Source organism: Chelonia mydas, chromosome 7, assembly GCF_015237465.2.
Source record: "Chelonia mydas isolate rCheMyd1 chromosome 7, rCheMyd1.pri.v2, whole genome shotgun sequence".
Classification (NCBI taxonomy): domain Eukaryota; kingdom Metazoa; phylum Chordata; order Testudines; family Cheloniidae; genus Chelonia; species Chelonia mydas.
Genome location: NC_057853.1, coordinates 14,728,466 through 14,747,753, shown reverse-complemented (window position 1 = coordinate 14,747,753; position 19,288 = coordinate 14,728,466). Strand labels below are relative to the sequence as shown.

Below are 19,288 nucleotides of genomic sequence, written 5' to 3'. Positions count from 1 at the left end.
GAGCTCTGCATGGTCACCTGCAGCTTGCCACACTGGCCAAACAGGAAATGAGATTCAAAAGTTTGCGGTTCTTTTCCTGTCTACCTGGCCAGTGCATCTGAGTTGAGAGTGCTGTCCAGAGCGGTCACAATGGAGCACTCTGGGATAGCTCGCGGAGGCCAATACCGTCAAATTGTGTCCACAGTACCCCAAATTCGACTCGATTTAAGCGCTAATCCACTTGTCAGGGGTGGAGTAAGGAAATCGATTTTAAGAGCCCTTTAAGTCGAAAAAAAGGGCTTCATCGTGTGGACAGGTGCAGGTTTACATCGATTTAACGCTGCTGAATTCGACCTAAAGTGCTAGTGTAGACCAGGGCTTAGAGCATAAATTCCAAACAAGGGGTCCTGAGAGAATCTGTCCAAGCTCTACCCACGTAGACCCTTGAGAGTGACAGGGAGAGGAAACAGGACAACAGTGACAGCTGATTGCGAACAATGTTGGAGGAACGTAATGTAGGGAAGGGGATAAGGCTGATTTAAGTGCTTTTTGGCCTAGGTGAAAAGAATCCTGAGCACCAGTGCACATTCAGCAGTGTGTGAAATATGGCAGTAAGGATAAGCTCTGCTCAATAAACAGAAGCTCTAGTTTGGTATGACTGCAGAAATATGAAGGTCAAAGAAATTTTAAGATTGATTTTCCATATAAGAGTAGCAGAATTATGGGGGAAAAAATTCCCTGTCTGAGTGAAATAGGCATGCCTTTTCCTATCAGATTTAATTTGTTGTAAGCAAAGTTTATTTATTTTTTTTTTAAAAAATCACCCAGGGATAACAGTGTCCCTCTAATTACAGTAGTTTTGAGGTTTAAAAAAAAAAACAGGCCTATGGGCTTGACAGCTTTCCTTTGAAATAGAGCAGCAGCAGAATTATAAAATCACTTCAGTAATGAAATCTGCATGCCTTTACCTATCAGATTTTATTACTTTGAAGGTGTAAAAGAATGAGGCCTAAAGGGGTGTGTGTGTCCCTTTAATTAGAACGTGATCTGAGAATCTGTCGTAGTGATATGCCAAACCCAATTCTCCCACATTAAACAAACGTTGACGTGAGCCTCTCAATGCTTTTTTCCCTTTTCCTGTAGATCTTTTACGAGAGAAGTGTGTAGTGTGCTTGATTTGAAAGACAACAGGAAAACTTGCATGTAGACATATCAGCAGATAAATTGGATGTGCTTGGTCGGAGTGAAAATGTGATAGTGACGCAGAAATAATGCCAATTTGCCAATTTCCATGGCAGGGTGCGCTATTGAAATTCATGTGGACTCATGACAGACAAAGGGTTAGTTCTAAAGTTCTGTATAAGCCAGCAAAGTGGAGTGGACTAGCTTTACCTAATTTGGTTTATTATTATGTATCTCAATTAAAGGATGTGATCAACTGGGTTAACAATAAACAAACTCTAGGTAAAACTTGAACAAGAGTAGAACACATTATTTATAGTAATTCTTGGGTTACAAAGAAATTTAGGTCACTAAAAATTGTCACCCATTCAGCCAGATCATCTTAGGCGCTTTGGCCAAATTTTCTAAATTCCTATCGCTGCGGCCCTCTGCCTTAGCCACTTTCATTAATAAGCATGCATGTATCCTTAGGAAATATCAAAGTGTCTATTTGTTGTGGTAAAAGCTGAGATTACTCAGTTCAAACTGCTGTTCCTAGCCCTGATTTGAAATCATTACAGAGATATGTAATAATATAAACAATATAAAAACCCCACACTTTCATATTTACAAGTCAAACATTTTATTGTGAAATGTAGATATGACCTGGCTTTATTTAGACCTTTAACCACACTTGAGGAGTTGACCCAGGAGCAAGCTGGAATGAGGTTTAATTTCTAAGATTTTCAACAATTTTGGTTGAAAAAGATGTTGATAAGAAAACAACCCAGATGAAAAGATCGGAGAGGGATTTGGAAGAATAAATTAGTCTAGATGAGTGGGCCTCTATATGGGAAAGATGATATACATCTTCAATTTATATTGCTCATATATTTTTTAATATAAATTACTGTATAGGTAGAATATGACTCCAGTTAAATATGATGGATCTTTTGCTCCTAGGGAAGCCATCTGTTGGATGGGAAAGGGAACATACTTGCACATGTGATGGTTGTGTCTGGGAATTAGACCGTTTTGGGAGGAAATTATTAAAGAGGTTCCTCTTATGACAAAATGCCTGTTTCTGAGAGATCCGCAGACCAGCTTACTTAATGCTCTATTAAAGGATCCACATTTTAAACAGAATGACAAATTTATTTTTTATTTTTAGCAGCTAGACTCTATATTGCACATTTTTGGGAAAAATGTGACTCCTATGGAACTGTTATGGTAAAATATGGACTGTTCTTGTAATGGAAAAGGTTTCACACCACATGTAGACATAAGAGAAGCGCCAAAAAGAGAATAGGCATTCAGCAATTTGGTCACCCTTTCTCGTGCACTCAGAGGAAAAGGGCTTCGCAGTTAGCTAGCCAGAATCTTTGAATTTTATCCTGATCCTGAATAAGTGATGTACAATGTAGTATGTTAACATTTTATTGCAAGTTTGCCTCATATAAATATATATTTTTAAAGTTTAATATGCATTTAAGAGGTTCCTATTTCATTTCAGTAACTTTTCCTCATTTATGGGTTTAAACGGTCATTTATAATTATTAATACGTTATATTATTAAAATGGATGTTATAGTGTCTACTTCTAACCAAAGCCAGAATACTTGTAAAAATGCATTAAAGATATTATAATATTTGTCTTAAAAAATAAAATAAAAAAACCCTTTTCTGCTCCTTTATATGCACTCAGATGTCCCCTCACAGTTGGTGTGAGGTCTGTGCATACGTGAGGACAAAATTTAATCCTATATGATCAAGATTGATCAATGGGCAAGACTCAGGTCAGAGGGTTGGGTTTCCTGCAGCTTACTTTCATCACAGAGGGGATTGTTTCTTCTTCATTCTGCTTGTACACATGTTGAAAAGCTTAGGCAGGCAGGCAGTAATGGAGATTCAGTATTTCCAACCCATTACGAATAATAAATTAATCCCTCCTACTTCCCCACCCCCAAGTCAGGAGATTAAAAAAACAAAGCAAAACAAAAAAAATCTCATGATTTTTAAGCCATAATACATTTGGGGCTGTTTTGCCTTCTGTGTTTTGAGCCTTCTGGGTGTACTTAGGGTCACATGTCCAAGCTTTTCTCCACCACTTTGAAGGCTAAAAACTTACTTTTATTTTTTAAAGGAAATCAGAGATTTTTACGTATTGGTATGACTCCAGGAGCTAAAGCTTTAGGCACATGTTCCCAAGACTCATCTTAAAACAGTGAGAGCTGGCAAAATTTATGTGTGAAACTCAATAAAATTCAAAACTATTAAAACAAACACCCCCCTCCCCACCCTGCCCCCAGGTGTAAGTGAGAACAGCCAGATCTGTAATTTACTGGCCCACCGTTGGGGTGCTCACTGGAGATGGAGTGGTTATGTTGTTAACGATGGCTCGGCATTAATGTAGCACACAATGTACGTGTGTATCACTGCTCTCTGGAATGCCACCGTTGGTCAAGTGTTTGTGATCGCAGGCCAGTGGGAGTCTTTGACAATGGACTTTGAGTCTGGTTCATTAGTAGCTGATCATCAAAGGATGTAAGCCCTGTTACTATTGTACTGTACAAATGGTGATTTTTCTTTTAGCTTGAGTGATCAAACTCTTTGATTTTTGGCATTACAGAGCTTGGGCTTTATATGTGCACCACAGTGTCTGTGTGTATGCATCCCATAGATTGTTTATGACCAGGCAGACAGAGGTGCCATCTTTCTGGATTCGTGTTGTACACACGCATACTGAGGTGGTTAATACAAGTGATTCTTTAAACAAAAACAAAGTTACATTTTGAGAGGATGTGTTTAATATATGTAGATGGGATGCTCCATCGTTTATATGTTCATGAGCAATAATACGTGAAAGGGGGGGCCACTTTCATACAGTGAATGTGAGAGTCACCATATATACTCATGTCCCATATGTAAAGCATATGCTATCCATGTAGCCTTCACAATTACATATATATATTTTTGTTCCATGTGAGTTTTATCTGGCATGGACCATGTGGCACTTTCTACATTTTTTCTGTGCAGAGTCAGATATTTTGATTGGATATTGCAGGTAATAGCCAAGTAAAGCTCGTAATTGGAAGATGGGGTTTTGCTACAGAAACTTTCACTTAGCCATCCTCCTTGTTGCAATTTTTCTTTCAATTTCTTTTAATGACTTTCTGCATTGTTGTGTGCATTCAAGTGCATATGAGTAGTTTTTTAAAGTCTTTTCTTTCACTCCCGTCTGAGCTGTGCACTGCTTTAGTATATTGAAGAGAATGGTCAATAGCACACAGAGCAAAAGAGAGAGGTTATGGAATTCAGGAACACATGCAAGGTTTTTTCGACAGCTGGGCACCTATCCAAAGCACCAAATTTAGAGTCTTTCCCCATCAACCACTTTTGTTAATGACTAAGAGACCTTTGGCAGGAAAAATACAGCAATAGTTGTTCCAAATACCTGTCGCTTTATTGATCAGTTCAAAAAATAAACAAGGTAGTCTAAAGCATAATAAAGGGTCTTGCTAAAATAAGATGATGATTGCCTCTCTGTGTCAATAATTGAATTCAGGTCAAGGCCTCTCTCTTTCTTATCAGGCTGCTTCAGCTAACCCACTCTATTGTGAAGGGGAGATAATTTCAAACTGCTTTGGATAGAAATCGGAAAGTTCAAATGATGCTGACTGTACGTGCATGCTGGGAAATGAGATTGAAAGTAAATCGAAAAGAAACTAAGACCTTCAGGAGCTTGAGGCCTGCAGTGAATGTGGGGGGGAAATAGAGACAAATGGGTTGCAGAGAGAGAAGTGGGTGCGCATGAGGAAGCAAACCTGGCAGCAGGGAAGGGAAATAGGCATCAGTAAGCTTGGCAGCTTGCCCAGATGGGCAAGAGGTGGTAGATGCTCAGTAAGTCAGCTCCTGTTCTCAGAAAAACTCCTACTATTAAGCCACAGATGCCTATAGTCTATAGGCATGTCTCTAGTGTTGCTGCGAAAGGACTCTGTGTATGAGTCAGGCATTGCTAGATGACCGTTCTGTTGTTTGGGGGCCCTTACTCTAGGTGGAATTTTGCACTACATAAGTATGGCTATTCCTCCCACATAGATATTTTTGTGTACAGAATGGTGCTTGGGTGGCATTCAGTGGGAAGGACAACTTGAGGGAGAGATTGTGGTCTCTCTCGCTCCAGAGGTGCCAAAGTGAGGGAGGGTGCATGGAGCCTCATTACACCGCTTCCTGCAGCTCTGATTGACTGGGAATGGTGAACCGCAGCCACTGGGAGCTGTGGGCGGCCGTGCCTGTGGACAGTCAATGTAAATAAACTGTCTCGCGGCCTGCCAGCGGATTACCCTGACGGGTCGCATGCAGCCCGCGGGCCGCAGGTTGCCCACCACTGTTCTAGATTCATGTTGCCTACTGAAAGAAATGTAACTCATTATCTTTTTATAAGCTTTATTAAAATGCTTAAGCAAAAATAAAGTCAAATCTATCCCCAAAGCTAAGCCACTGTTACTAATATTAAATGAAAATAAGAATAAAGCAGTATAATGATCAAATCAATATTAAACCAAGGTCACATCAACCTGTTAGTTTCAACATTGGATTAGAATTAAACCATTAAATGAACTAAATAATTAAATATTTAAAATAATCAATCTTTATAAACTCTACAGAGGATTCAGAGAAGGTGGCTGTCTGTGTGGTTATAAACACCCACTGAAGAATTCTACCAGTGTCAATCGAGGGTATAACTTAGAGCTAGTTAAATATCCTACTACTGAAACACAATTATTATCTAATATCTGAACCACAACCTTAGAGCCAATTATAAAGCTTCCAACTTCGAATTTTCTTCTTGTGTGGTTGCTAATCCTTTCCTCCCCAACCTCTGACAGAGATATAAGTAATAGAAACTTTAAAAACATTTCAGAGTAGCAGCCGTGTTAGTCTGTATTCGCAAAAAGAAAAGGAGTACTTGTGGCACCTTAGAGACTAACCAATTTATTTGAGCATGAGCTTCCGTGAGCTACAGCTCACTTCATCGGATGCATAAAAACATTATTGCTAGATCAATTGCTTGATAGTGAGAGTACATCTGTCTGAGATGGAATTGACACCTGTAGCTCCAGTGTAGATAAAGCTTAAGTGTAAGACTGTAAACACAGGTGGATATAACAAATAGGCAGGGGGAACACAAGGAAACAACGGTGGTGAGCATAATAAGCAGAGGTCACCGCACACCAGCTTCCTAAGCATTGCGCGTTTTCTTGTGGGCAACACCACAGAAGATAAATCTAAAGATGGATTTAAAGAAGGACAATGAGATGGCTCTATGGATGTTGATGGAGAGCTCCAGGTGAGAACTTGAAGATGCTGTTTGGAAAATTAAATTAGAAGCACTCTCTTCCTACTGGACGAGTGGAATTTGATTTTTCCTTCTTATTCAGGATTCCATCAGACTCTCTTTAACAAACAGCAGTTTAGGCAGACTTTCTGGCAGCTTTCCAAAATCCAAAGCATTAATCTAATACAGTGCTGCGGTATTGACCATTTGAGATAAAGGCGGCCTGGCTTTGGCAGGTTTCCCGTTCAGCCTATCCGAATGATAATTCTTGAGGATGTCATTAGGCACCTTCTGATGATTTTTCTATGCTTAATTTGTTTCCTGTTGTGCTTTCCTGAACCACCATGACTATATTTCACATATAATTTTCTATAAATTAATAATGCTGTTTTTCTTTAGTACAAGTATGTCAATGAACTAATTATTCAAAACAAAATGTAATTCAGTATATTTTTCTGGGCAAAATATGTATTCCATAGGCTTGCAAGAAATATGATCTCCCAGTTTGATTGGGTGAATAGAGCTGATGAATGTTGCTGTCAGCGTGTATTGCCAATTTGGATGTTAAACCTTACAAAAACCTGACACCATTGTGGAGCTATACATAATAATTATACTTGATGCCTGGACTTGGGTTTAAATGTCGGCATCTTAAACTTTTGATAAATGTGTGGGTAGACCATTTCTTAAAAATGTGTAATTGAAGTTTTAGGCTCTCCTGGATGTTTCCATTCCAATTCTCCCTTCCCTTTCTAACAGGCAGAACATCTGTGTTGATTTGTGCTCATTCTGGCCAGCCACGGATTCCCCTATGCAAGTTATTCCTGAGAGGGAGCTCAGTGATCTGAGTGCATGAGTGTGCTTAGGGGCTCACAGTATATTGAAGGAGGGTCCTTAACAAACATACACACCATTCATCTTGGCCCCTTAAGTTTTGTCCTGAAATGTCTCCTTGATAGTGTGGAACACCCTGACAGGGTTGAAAAATGTTAGCTGCAGGGGTTCTAGTTTTGGTAGCAATTAAATTAAGGGTCACCTGGCCTTGTGACATTTTCAGTGTGACTTTACTTTACTTCACTTCATCATGGTGATAGATTAGGGCACGGTTTTTGGCCTACCAGATGGAAGCTCATCATGGTCTCATGATTATACTTGCACTTTGTATTATCATACAAAGAAAAGTTGAAGCAGAGAGCATCAAGTAATTGCAGGATCTCCTCTGCATTTTGATTTGAGGCATTAAAATCCTGTTGGATCGGAACCCATCTCTGCCAAACATCCTTGTGGTTCAGGGGATGACATAGGGTTGCCAACCCTCCAGGATTGTCCTGGAGACTCAAGGAATTAAAGATTAATCTTTAATGAAAGATTGTATCATGTGAGGAAATCACCAGGAATTCATCCAACCAAAGTTGGCAACCCTAGTGGCGTAAGGTTGTCCAGTTTTGAAATGTCTCATGGGGCTTGGGTACAGTGGATTATATTTGACTCCTGGTCTTAGGTTTGGTCCTGGTTCTTCTTATAGTCCTTGAGGATTCCTTCCTTTCTAGAAATGATGTATAATTTTTAGGATTTGTGAGTTCCTCTGCCCTTTCAATACAAAAGGCTTGATTTTTCTCATGTGTCTGGTTTTATGCTGGCATAAATTGACTTGATTTTCTGAGTCTTAGAGAAAAACTGGGCCCTATGCATTTCTCTTAGGGTTGACCCGTTTCTTTCTTTAGGTTGTGGTCTCACCGAATTAAGAAATTAGCATTATACAGAAATAAATCTCATTCTGTCATCTAATAAATAATATGCAGGATAAGCCTGAAGCTTCTCAAAAGAGAAGGAAGAAGTGAAATGATGGAAATATCTCAGTTGTAGTTAAGTTTGTCCATGATTTATCACCACCAAGTATTCAAACAACACTTCAGCCATAAACAGGAAACAAAAAAGGGAGATAATTCTATAGTAGTCACAAGACAAGAATAAAATACCTCTTCCCCCACATTACATTGAAAAAGGACGCTTCCAAGACATGTCTACACTGCTTTTTTTAGCATGCTACCACAAGTCTGTCTACCTGTGCTGGGAGGTTTACTCCCAGCTGCAGTGTCAATATGCTCTTAGGTGCTACCATAATAGTAATAAGACTAGACCAGACTAGACTGTGGTCTGTCAAGTCTTCCCTACTTCTCTGGAGGCAGTGGGTCTAAATGGCTTTTAATTATATTTTCTTTGTCTCTCTCCTCCCTCCTCTCCTACTGCTCTTAGCCCTGGTCTACAATACGAGTTTAAGTCGAATTTAGCAGCGTTAGATCAATTTAACCCTGAACCCGTCCACACAATGAAGCCATTTTTGTCGACTTAATGGGCTCCTAAAATCGATTTCTGTACTCCTCCCCGACGGGGGGATTAGTGCTGAAATCGACATCGCCTGGTCAAATTTGGGTTAATTCGACATTGGGTCTATTCGACATTGGTGAGGCCTCATCTGGAGTACTGTGTCCAGTTTTGGGCCCCACACAACAAGAAGGATGTGGAAAAATTGGAAAACATCCAGCGGAGGGCAACAAAAATGATTAGGGGACTGGAACACATGACTTATGAGGAGAGGCTGAGGGAACTGGGATTGTTTAGTCTGCGGAAGAGAAGAATGAGGGGGGATTTGATAGCTGCTTTCAACTACCTGAAAGGGGGTTCCAAAGAGGATGGATCTAGACTGTTCTCAGTGGTAGCGGATGACAGAACAAGGAGTAATGGTCTCAAGTTGCAGTGGGGGAGGTTTAGGTTGGATGTTAGGAAAATCTTTTTCACTAGGAGGGTGATGAAGCACTGGACTGTGTTATCTACGGAGGTGGTGGAATCGCCTTCCTTAGAGGTTTTTCAGGTCAGGCTTGACAAAGCCCTGGCTGGGATGATTTAATTGGGGATTGGTCCTGCTTTGAGCAGGGGGTTGGACTGGATGACCTCCTGAGGTCCCTTCCAACCCTGATATTCTATGGACACAATTCAGTGGTATTGGCCTCCGGGAGCTATCCCACAGTGCTCCATTGTGCTCTGGACAGCACTCTCAACTCGGATGCACTGGCCAGGTAGACAGGAAAAGACCCGTGAACTTTTGAATTTCATTTCCTGTTTGGCCAGCATGGCAAGCTGATCAGCACAGGTGACCGTGCAGATCTCATCAGCAGAGGTGACCGTGGAGTCCCAGAATTGCAAAAGAGCTCCAGCATGGACCGAACGGGAGGTACTGGATCTGATCGCTGTATGGGGAGACAAATCTGTGCTATCAGAACTCCATTCCAAAAGACGAAATGCCAAAATATTTGAAAAAATCTCCAAGGGCATGAAGGACAGAGGCTATAACAGCGACCTGCAGCAGTGCTGTGTGAAACCTAAGGAGCTCAGGCAAGCCTACCAAAAAACCCAAGAGGCAAATGCCCGCTCAGGGTTAGAGCCCTAGACATGCAGCCTCTATGATGAGCTGCATGCAATTTTAGGGGGTGCCCCTACAACTACCCCACACCTGTACGTGGACTCCTGCAAGGGAGTCTCACGCAACACGGATGAGGATTTTGGGGACGAGGAAGATGATAGCGCATACCAGGCAAGTGGAGAAACCGTTCTCCTTGACAGCCAGGAACTGTTTATCACCCTGGAGACAGTACCCTCTCAACCTGGGTTCCTGGACCTTGAAGGCGGAGAAGGCACCTCTGGTGAGTGTTGTTAGGGGTTTATTCTTTCACCCACTTATTTCCCTGGTCCTTCTTGCATGAGCAGAGAGCAACAATACCCGAAGTCCAAAGGTACAAACAATTTGATGTTTATTGGGGTGAACTTCCAGCAAGCATGATTCCAGTTTCCTTCCTTAGTGTCCCCCTTCCTAGCTCTGACACCACAGAGCCTTACCTGTGTCCCTGTTCCCATTCCCCCCCTTAGCAAAACATGATTCCAATTTCCCTACCCCCATTCCCTGTTCCCATTCCTACCCCCACCCCCGATTGACTGCAGACTATATCGTAAAACTTGAGTTCTGCTTAGCTATACCAATCGTTTTACTGAAATTTAACTAACCAATCCTAACATATTGTAACATGATTATGTAACCAATTATATCCTACCACCTTAATTAGTTTACACCCAGCAAAATTAATTATATAGCAGACAGGAACAATCACAGAACCAGACAGAGATTATACAGACAAACAATAGGGAAATGGGGACTACAGTGATAGAACAAACACAGAAATGAGGATTTCACATCCCAGTTATTGATAAGTGAGGTTTTGCCAGACAGGATGCTATCAAACTAAGTTTCCTTTTACATTTTCTAGGCATTTCCCTTTCTCTGGAGGAGATAGGCATGATCAGGACAGGATTGTATTTCTTACAGCCCAATAGCACCTTATTTCAATGTGACTAGTTTGGAATGTAAGGATGTGACCGTTTCCTTCCCAGCTTATGGCTGCCTCTGCTGCTTAGCCAAAGATCTTAGCCTAAGAACAGGACCTCAGACTGTCACAGTAAGAGAAGGCCCTTACACCAGCAGACAGTGATTTTGATTCTTTCTTTTATACCTTTATAACTAGCTAAGTGATAAGAATACACCTAAATTCTTAGAGTATAGGCCTTTACAGACAGGCCTGAATATCTATATGCTAACAAATGTACCTTTGTAAATATAATACACGGTTTAAAAGCAAGCGTGTTTAATGATTAATTTGCCCTGAAGACTTGGAGTGCATTCGCGGCCAGTACAGCTACTGGAAAAGTCTGTTAACGTGTCTGGGGATGGAGCGGAAATCCTCAATAGACATCTCAATGAAGCTGTCCTGAAGGTACTCCCAAAGCCTTTGCAATAGGTTTCTGGGGAGGGCAGCCTTATTGCATCCTCCATGGTAGGACACTTTACCACGCCAGGCCAGTAGCACATAGTCTGGAATCATTGCATAAGAAAGCATGGCAGCGTGTGTCACGGTGTTTGCTGGCATTCAAGCAACATCTGTTCTTTATCTCTCTGTTATCCTCAGGAGAGTGATATTGTTCACGGTCACCTGGTTGAAACAGGGGAATTTTATTAAGGGGACATTCAGAGGTGGGCTGTTTGCCTGTGGCTGATAAGAAATCATCCCCGCTGTTAGCCACACGGTGGGGGGAGGGGTGAAGCGATCATCCCAGAGAATTGGGTGGGGGGGGGGTTTATTTGGGTTTGTGCTGCATGTTAACCCGAAAACATCAGCCCCTCCTTTTAAATGGCCAATGTGTCTTTTTCAGTTTTAATCTCCCTTTTTTTCCTCCCACAGCTGCAAATGTTTCAATGCTGTGACTAGCATCTCCGTCCCAGAGGTTAGCGCAGATAAGAAGGTGAAAAAAACACACTCGCAATGAAATGTTCTCTGAGCTCATGTAGTCCACCCAAACTGAAAGCGCCCAGCAGAATGCAGGGAGGCAGACAATGGCAGAGTCCAGGAAAGCACAAAATGAACATGAGGACAGGAGGGACGCGTGAGAGGACAGGTGGCAGGATCAAGAGGAAAGGTGGCGGCAGCATGATGAGAGGAGGCAGGATGCAATGCTGCGGCTACTGGAGGATCAAACTGATATGCTCAGGCATATGGTTGAGGTGCAGGAAAGGCACAGACCACCACTGCAGCCCCTGTGTAACCAACCGTCGTCCTCCCCAAGTTCCATAGCCTCCTCACCCAGACGCCCAAGAACACGGGACGGTGGGGGCCCTCCGGGCACCCAACCACTCCACCCCAGAGGACTGCCAAAGCAACCGAAGGCTGGCATTCAGTAAGTTTTGAAGAGCAGTGTGGCCTTGTCCTCCCCTCCACCCCCACCCCACCCAGTGATTCCCTCCTCCCCCACACCTCCTGGGCTACCTTGGCAGTTATCCCTCTATTTGTGTGACAAATTAATAAAGAATGCATGAATTTGAAACAACAATGACTTTATTGCCTTTGCAAGCAGTGATCGAAGCGGGGAGGGGAGGGCGGTTGGCTTACAGGGAAGTAGAATGAACCAAGGGGGCGGGTTTGCATCAAGGAGAAACCAACAAACTGTCACACTGTAGCCTGGTCAGCCGTGAAACTGGTTTTCAAAGCCTCTCTGATGTGCAGCGTGCCCTGCTGTGCTCTTCTAACCGCCCTGGTGTCTGGCTGCATGTAATCAGCAGCCAGGTGATTTGCCTCAACTTCCCACCCCACCATAAATGTCTCCCTCTTACTCTCACAGATATTGTGGAGCACACAGCAAACAGTAATAACAATAGGTTTCAGAGTAGCAGCCGTGTTAGTGTGTATTCGCAAAAAGAAAAGGAGTACTTGTGGCACCTTAGACTAACAAATTTATTTGAGCATAAGCTTTCGTGAGCTACAGCTCACTTCATCGGATGCATTCAGTGGAAAATACAGTGGGGAGATTTATATACACAGAGAACATGAAACAATGGGTGTTACCGTACACACTGTAATGAGAGTGATCACTTAAGGTGAGCTATTAATATTGGTTTTGCTGAGGCCTAACCAAGTCAGTAAACTGTGCCAGCATGCTTTTAAACGTCCAAATGCACACTCTACCACTATTCTACACTTGCTCAGCCTATAGTTGAACAGCTCCTGACTACTGTCCAGGGTGCCTGTGTATAGCTTCATGAGCCCTGGCATTAAGGGGTAGGCTGGGTCCCCAAGGATAACTATGGGCATTTCAACATCCCCAACAGTTACTTTCTGATCAGGAAAGTAAGTCCCTTGCTGCAGCTGTTCACACAGACCAGAGTTCCTGAAGACGCGAGCGTCATGTACCTTTCCCAGCCATCCCATGTTGATGTTGGTGAAACATCCCTTGTGATCCACTAGTGCTTGCAGCACCATTGAAAAGTACCCCTTGCGGTTTATGTACTGGCTGCTTTGGTGATCCGGTCCCAAGATAGGGATATGCGTTCCATCTATCGCCCCACCACAACTGGGGAATCCCATTGCAACAGAGCCATCCACTATGACCTGCACATTTCCCAGAGTCACTACCCTTGATAGCAGCAGCTCAGTGATTGCACTGGCTACTTGGATCACAGCAGCCCCCACAGTCGATTTGCCCACTCCAAATTGATAACCGACTGACCAGTAGCTCTCTGGCGTTGCAAGCTTCCAGAGGGCTATCGCCACTCGCTTGTGAACTGTGAGGGCTGCTCTCATCCTGGTATTTTTCGCTTCAGGGAAGGGGAAAGCAAGTCACAAAGTTCCATGAAAGTGCCCTTACACATGCGAAAGTTTTGCAGCCACTGGGAATCATCCCAAATCTGCAACACTATGCGGTCCCACCAGTCTGTGCTTGTTTCCTGGGCCCAGAATCAGCGTTCCACGGCATGAGCCTGCCCCATTGCCACCAGGATGGCCAAATTGCCGGGGCCCATGCTTTGAGAGATGTCTGTGTCCATGTCCTCATCACTCTTGTCACTCCGCTGCCATCACCTCCTCGCCTGCTTTTGCAGGTTCTGGTTCTGCATATCCTGCATGATGATGTGTGAGATGTTTACAATGCTCAAAACTGCCGCGGTGATCTGAGCGGGCTCCCTGCTTGCCGTGGTATGGCGTCTGCAGGAGAGCAGAGTTGCAGGGGAAGCGGTGGTTGGATGACTAGTTTTGCAGACCTACTGCACCGTCTGCTGCCAGGACACAACAGCTGAGTGGGCTGCATGCTTGCCGTGGTATGGCGAGACAAGAGCAGCCGAGCAGAGTTGCAGTGGAAGCGGCCCTGCGAGACCAGCTGGAGAGCAGAGTGGCAGTGGAAACGGTGGATGACGACGGTCATATAGAGGATCTGTGAGGTGGATTCATAGCATCAGGAGAGCAGAGTGGCAGCAGAAGTGGTTGTTTGATGACAACGGTTTGCAGACCTATTGCATAGTCTGCTGAAAGCAGTATGGCGCCCGCACGGAAAAAAGGCGCAAAACGATTGTCTGCCATTGCTTTCACGGAGGGAGGGGCAACTGACGACATGTACCCAAAACCACCCGCGGCAATGTTTTTGCCCCATCAGGCATTGGGAGCTTAACCCAGAATACCTAATGGGTGGCGGAGACTGTGGGAACTGTGGGATAGCTATCCACAGTGCAATGCTCCGAAAGTCAATGCTAGCCTCGGTACTGTGGACGCACCCCACTGACTTAATGTGCTTAGTGGGGATACACACAATCTACTGTGTAAAATCGTTCTAAAAATCAACTTCTGTAAATTCGATGTAATTTTGTAGAGTAGACATACCCGTAGAATAATGGAAATGTTGGGCTGGAGGGGAACTTGATGGGTCATCTAGTCCAGTCTCCTGTGCTGCGGCAAGGCCGTGTATAGCTAGACCATCCCTGACAGGTGTTTGTCTCACCTGTTCTTAAAATCCTCCAGTGATAAGGATTCCACAACCTTCCTTGGAAGTCTATTCAGGAGCTTAACTATCCTTCAGTTAGAAACCTTGTTTCCCAATGTCTAACTTAAATCTCCCTTCCTGCAGATTAAGCCCATTACTTATCCTACCTTCAGTGGACCTGGAGGATAATGGATCACTGTCCTCTTTATAACAGCCTTTAACGTATTTGAAGAGTGTTGCCAGTTTTGTTTTCTCAGGACTAAACAGGCTCATTCTTTTTTTACCTTTCCTTATAGGTCAGGTTTTCTAAACCTTTTATTGTTTTTGTTGTTTTCCTGTGGAATCTCTCCAATTTGTTCACATCTTTCTTATAATGGGGCACCCAGAATTGGACACAGCACGCCAGCTGTGGCCTCGCCTGTGCCTAGTTGAGAGGGACAGTTACCGCCCGTGTCTTACAAAGGACGCTCCTGTTCATATACCCAGAATGATATTCGCCTTTTTCTCAACTTCATCACATTATTGATTCAAATTCAATTTGTGGCCAATTCTCACCCCCAGGTCCTTTTCAGCAATACTACGGCCGAGCAAGTTATTCCCCATTTTGTAGTTGTGCATTTGATTTTTCTTTCCTAAGTGAAGGACTTTGCACTTGTCTTGTTGAATACAGACCAATTCTCCAGCTTGTCAAGATCATTCTGAATGCTCATCCTGTCCTCCAAAGTGCTTCTTCTCTCTCCCTTGTTGCCGCCTTCTTTCCTCTTTCTCTACTATTTTTAATTGCAGCTTGGGGAAAGAAAGACAAAGAAATGAATTTAACACTTCATTCTGAAAGCTGGAAGATTTGTGGTCATTCTGATACCCTCTTGTGATGAGTTATTGAGCCTAGGCCCTGGTGCCAAAACAGCCCATTTTCTCGTTCTCATGAGGCTCCACCCTTGAGGTTCACAGTTGCATAGTCTGTGAGTAACCTAGTCTTTGATGAAGGTGTGCGTTATGACTAGACCTGTACAAATAATTTGGTTTGGTGACTGAACTGAAAAATTGCTATTAAAAAAAGGGTGGGGAGGAAGTTAATTGTAGGTTGACCAGAAATGAAAATTTTTCAAATTTAGTGGCAAAATCCAAATCGAAACCCTTTTGTTTTAGGTAAAATGAAATGTTTTGTTTGACTGAAAATTAAACGTTGTTTTGTTTGAGATTTTTTTTTTTACCCTTTTAAAAATAAAATGGAAGTAGCATTCTAAATGAAAAGTAATTTCAGATTGACCGATTCAAACATTTTGTTTAAAAATGTCAACTTTTTCAGAAATATCTGTTTTTTCTTTTCCTTTTTTCAGCCAAAATGATTTTATTTTTATTATGGTCGACCTGAATATGGAAAAAAAGTGTTGTCCAAATTTTTTTGCCCAAATCTAGTTGTGACAGAAGATTGGTCTGTCTGAAGTATCTCGGGTTAATTTCAGGGGGGACCTTGAAGCTTAACACCAAAACCTTGAATCTGACCCGTTGTTCTATGGGAAGCAAGTACAACAAGTGGAGCACCAGGTGATATATCATCGGACGCTGCTGTTGTGGGTTTAAATGTACTGTGCTCAGCTCTTTTTTGTAGCTGCCTGACTTTCTGTTACTATGTGCATGATGATAAATGACCCTGCCAATGGTGAAACTGCTTCTACACTTGAAATGCAGTAAAACCCTATTTTACTGGTGACATTTTCTGCCATTTCAAGTGTCCTCTGTTATTAAAATGTTACAAATGCATGGTTTTGCATTTAGATTAAGACGCCAATTAACTGGTAAAAAATTTTCTCTATGCAATATACAATTTTGTCATAGTCTTTTTTTCATCCTGTGGGGGGGAAAAAATCTCTCAAAAGAGAGTCAGTCAGTATATGCACTAGGTTTAACTTGCACAAATATGTGAATACAACTAGAAATCCCAACCCTCCATGTATAAAAATGTTTAGAATAAGTTTTTGGACTTTATAGACGCATGGGACGGAAGAATGTGCCTTGGGTTCAGAAATGCTGAATAGCTCAAAGTCATAATGGCTCCTTAGTTACTCATCTAATGCTTATAGTTTTACAGCTTATTACGTAATCCCTGTTTTTAGCCCTTGCTGAGCACATTATGGACACTTGTAAGGTGTGTAGAGTAGAGGACAGAGCTGAACAAAAAAATGCAACTACTTTATTTCATGACTTGGCTTCTCTTTCTGTTTGCAAAATATCCATGAACAAAGCATGAGCTCTTCAAATTCATCCATTACTGGATTTTATTCAATGAAAATCTTTTAAAATTATTTTGCTCTGGATTGTTTGGAATTTGAGCTGTGTTGCTTAGTAGTGATTGATCAGCTAAACCACATGATATCATTTCTATTCCCTGACAAAGTGAGTGTGCAAGTGGAACCCACTGGTGTGTGTGTTACGGATCCCCCTCTATGCCTGATCTGCAGGGGATATGAATTGTTACAGTCATGGTTCTTCAGCTCAAACTGAAGCAGCTTGTGCTTTTAGCTCTGGAGGTGTCTGGTCCAGCTCCCAATTGCTGGCCAAGCTGGCAGATATCACACAAACACTTGTGGCAAACAAATATTTGTGTGGAAATTAAGCTTTTACAAATTATGGTATATGGGTATAAATCCTCCTTTCCCATAGAAAACTACTTGGGAAGGTAAAAGAAGGCAGCTGGAGGAGTTTTGTTGGTTTCTGCTTTGATCCAACCCAGAAATCACAGAGGGCTTCCACAGGGAAGAACGAACATGTATTGAAGCCTCCTTTCTCCGTTCTCTCTGTTTTCCATTCCTTTGCTCTGCTCTGTGCCATGTTGTGGAGGGCCCATCTTGCATACGGTCAAGAACTGAAATATACACTGCTATTTGTACAAAGTGTTGCAATATCAGGAGCTTCCATGTTTGTTACATTCACACAAGGTTCAAAATAGTGGGCTCCAAACAGAGGCAGCTCATCGTGTACACTATTCTCTTCTTCCTGAAATACAATATTTTGTGCTATTTTTCTTACCTTATCAAACATTCAGTCCCCATTAAATGCAAAACAAGCTTTACAAATTGCAAGACAGTATATAAGGCATCCGATAACTGTACAGTTAGAAGTTAAATTTACAATCCATGCTAATCAGTTTTATTAGTGGTTCCTGCAACCCCCTCTCTCCCTATTTATGGGCTGTTTGCTGAATGGTTGCTCAGTGTGACCATGATATTGGCTTCCTCACCTGTTTAGAATTTTGGAAGATGAGGGGGTGCATTGAATTATTTTATTAGCCTTTCACCAATGGACGCCAGATTTTACATCTTGTGTTTTTGCAACTGAGCGTGAGTTTGGGGGAGGCTTTGTGGTCTCTATTTGTTCTGAAGCCAATAAGTGGTACAGTAGAGCTGGCAGCTTTCATTAAGGAAGCACAAAGGCTAGGAGTGGTGCAGATCAAGATTGAGAGGCCTGGCTACAGTTTTGTGAGGAAGCATACGAAGCACCTAAACCTTTTCCCATTTAAAAAAAAAAATACTAGCTTACTATCCAATTTTCACCTTTCAAGAAGAATATCGTACTAAAGGGATATTTCCTATGACTGCCAGGTAAATAATTTTCCACTGAGAATGCCCATTGCAGGGAATGATGGAGACAATTGGATTTATTGGCACCACAGAATTTTATTAAATAAATGTTAATTTGGGGAAGGGTCTGGATGTTCCAATCTGGAAGTGAAGAAGGGGGAAATGATGGAGAATGACAGAGCAGTATTATCCAAAAGTAGTTATTGTCCCCCTTGTTGGCCCTTATGTTACTCACATTTAAGTTAATAGGAGTTTTGGCAGAGACTTCAGAGTAAGCCAGTTATCTATGTGCACTAACTTATTTCATATTGTTGACAGTCCAACTCATTCTCCAAGGTCCCAGTCCTGGGGATCATGAATGTTCTGAATGGGGATATGCATTTTACCAACACCGTATTTCCTCCTCTTCCTTTTACATCAAGGGTGAATCTATAATTTACAGGAGCACCAACTGCTGTCTCTGCAAGCTGCCTGCCTCCTGATTGTGGTGTATTCCATTATGCAATAGGATTGTAATAAAAACCCAGCCGCAGCTTAAATGGCTGAACCAACACATTGTACCTCTACATTCAGTCCCGCTTCCACTCCCTACTGTGTACATGGTGCAGTTGCATTAAAGTACTTGACCTCATGTCCAGAGGGCTGACAATACTGTATGCAGTGTAGTTGTAGCCATGTCAGTCCCAGGATATTAGTGAGACAAGGTGCGTGAGGTTGTTTTCCCAGACCTGAGGAAGAGCTTCTGGGTGGCTCGAAAGCTTGTCTCTCTCATCAACAGAAGTTGGTCCAATAAAAGATATTATCTCACCCACTTTGTCTCTCTAGTCTCCAGTACAGCAGCCAGAATGAGTTGCCTTTGCAAACCAGTTGCTATGAAGAAC

General features: G+C 42.4%; 1 long non-coding RNA gene across 2 annotated transcripts in view; it reads left to right on the top strand.

The window, feature by feature from the left end:
* The window catches only part of LOC122466545, a 214,044-nt gene that overhangs the window by 193,491 nt on the left and 1,265 nt on the right, over positions 1-19,288 (top strand). The gene's annotated exons all lie outside the window — the stretch shown is intronic.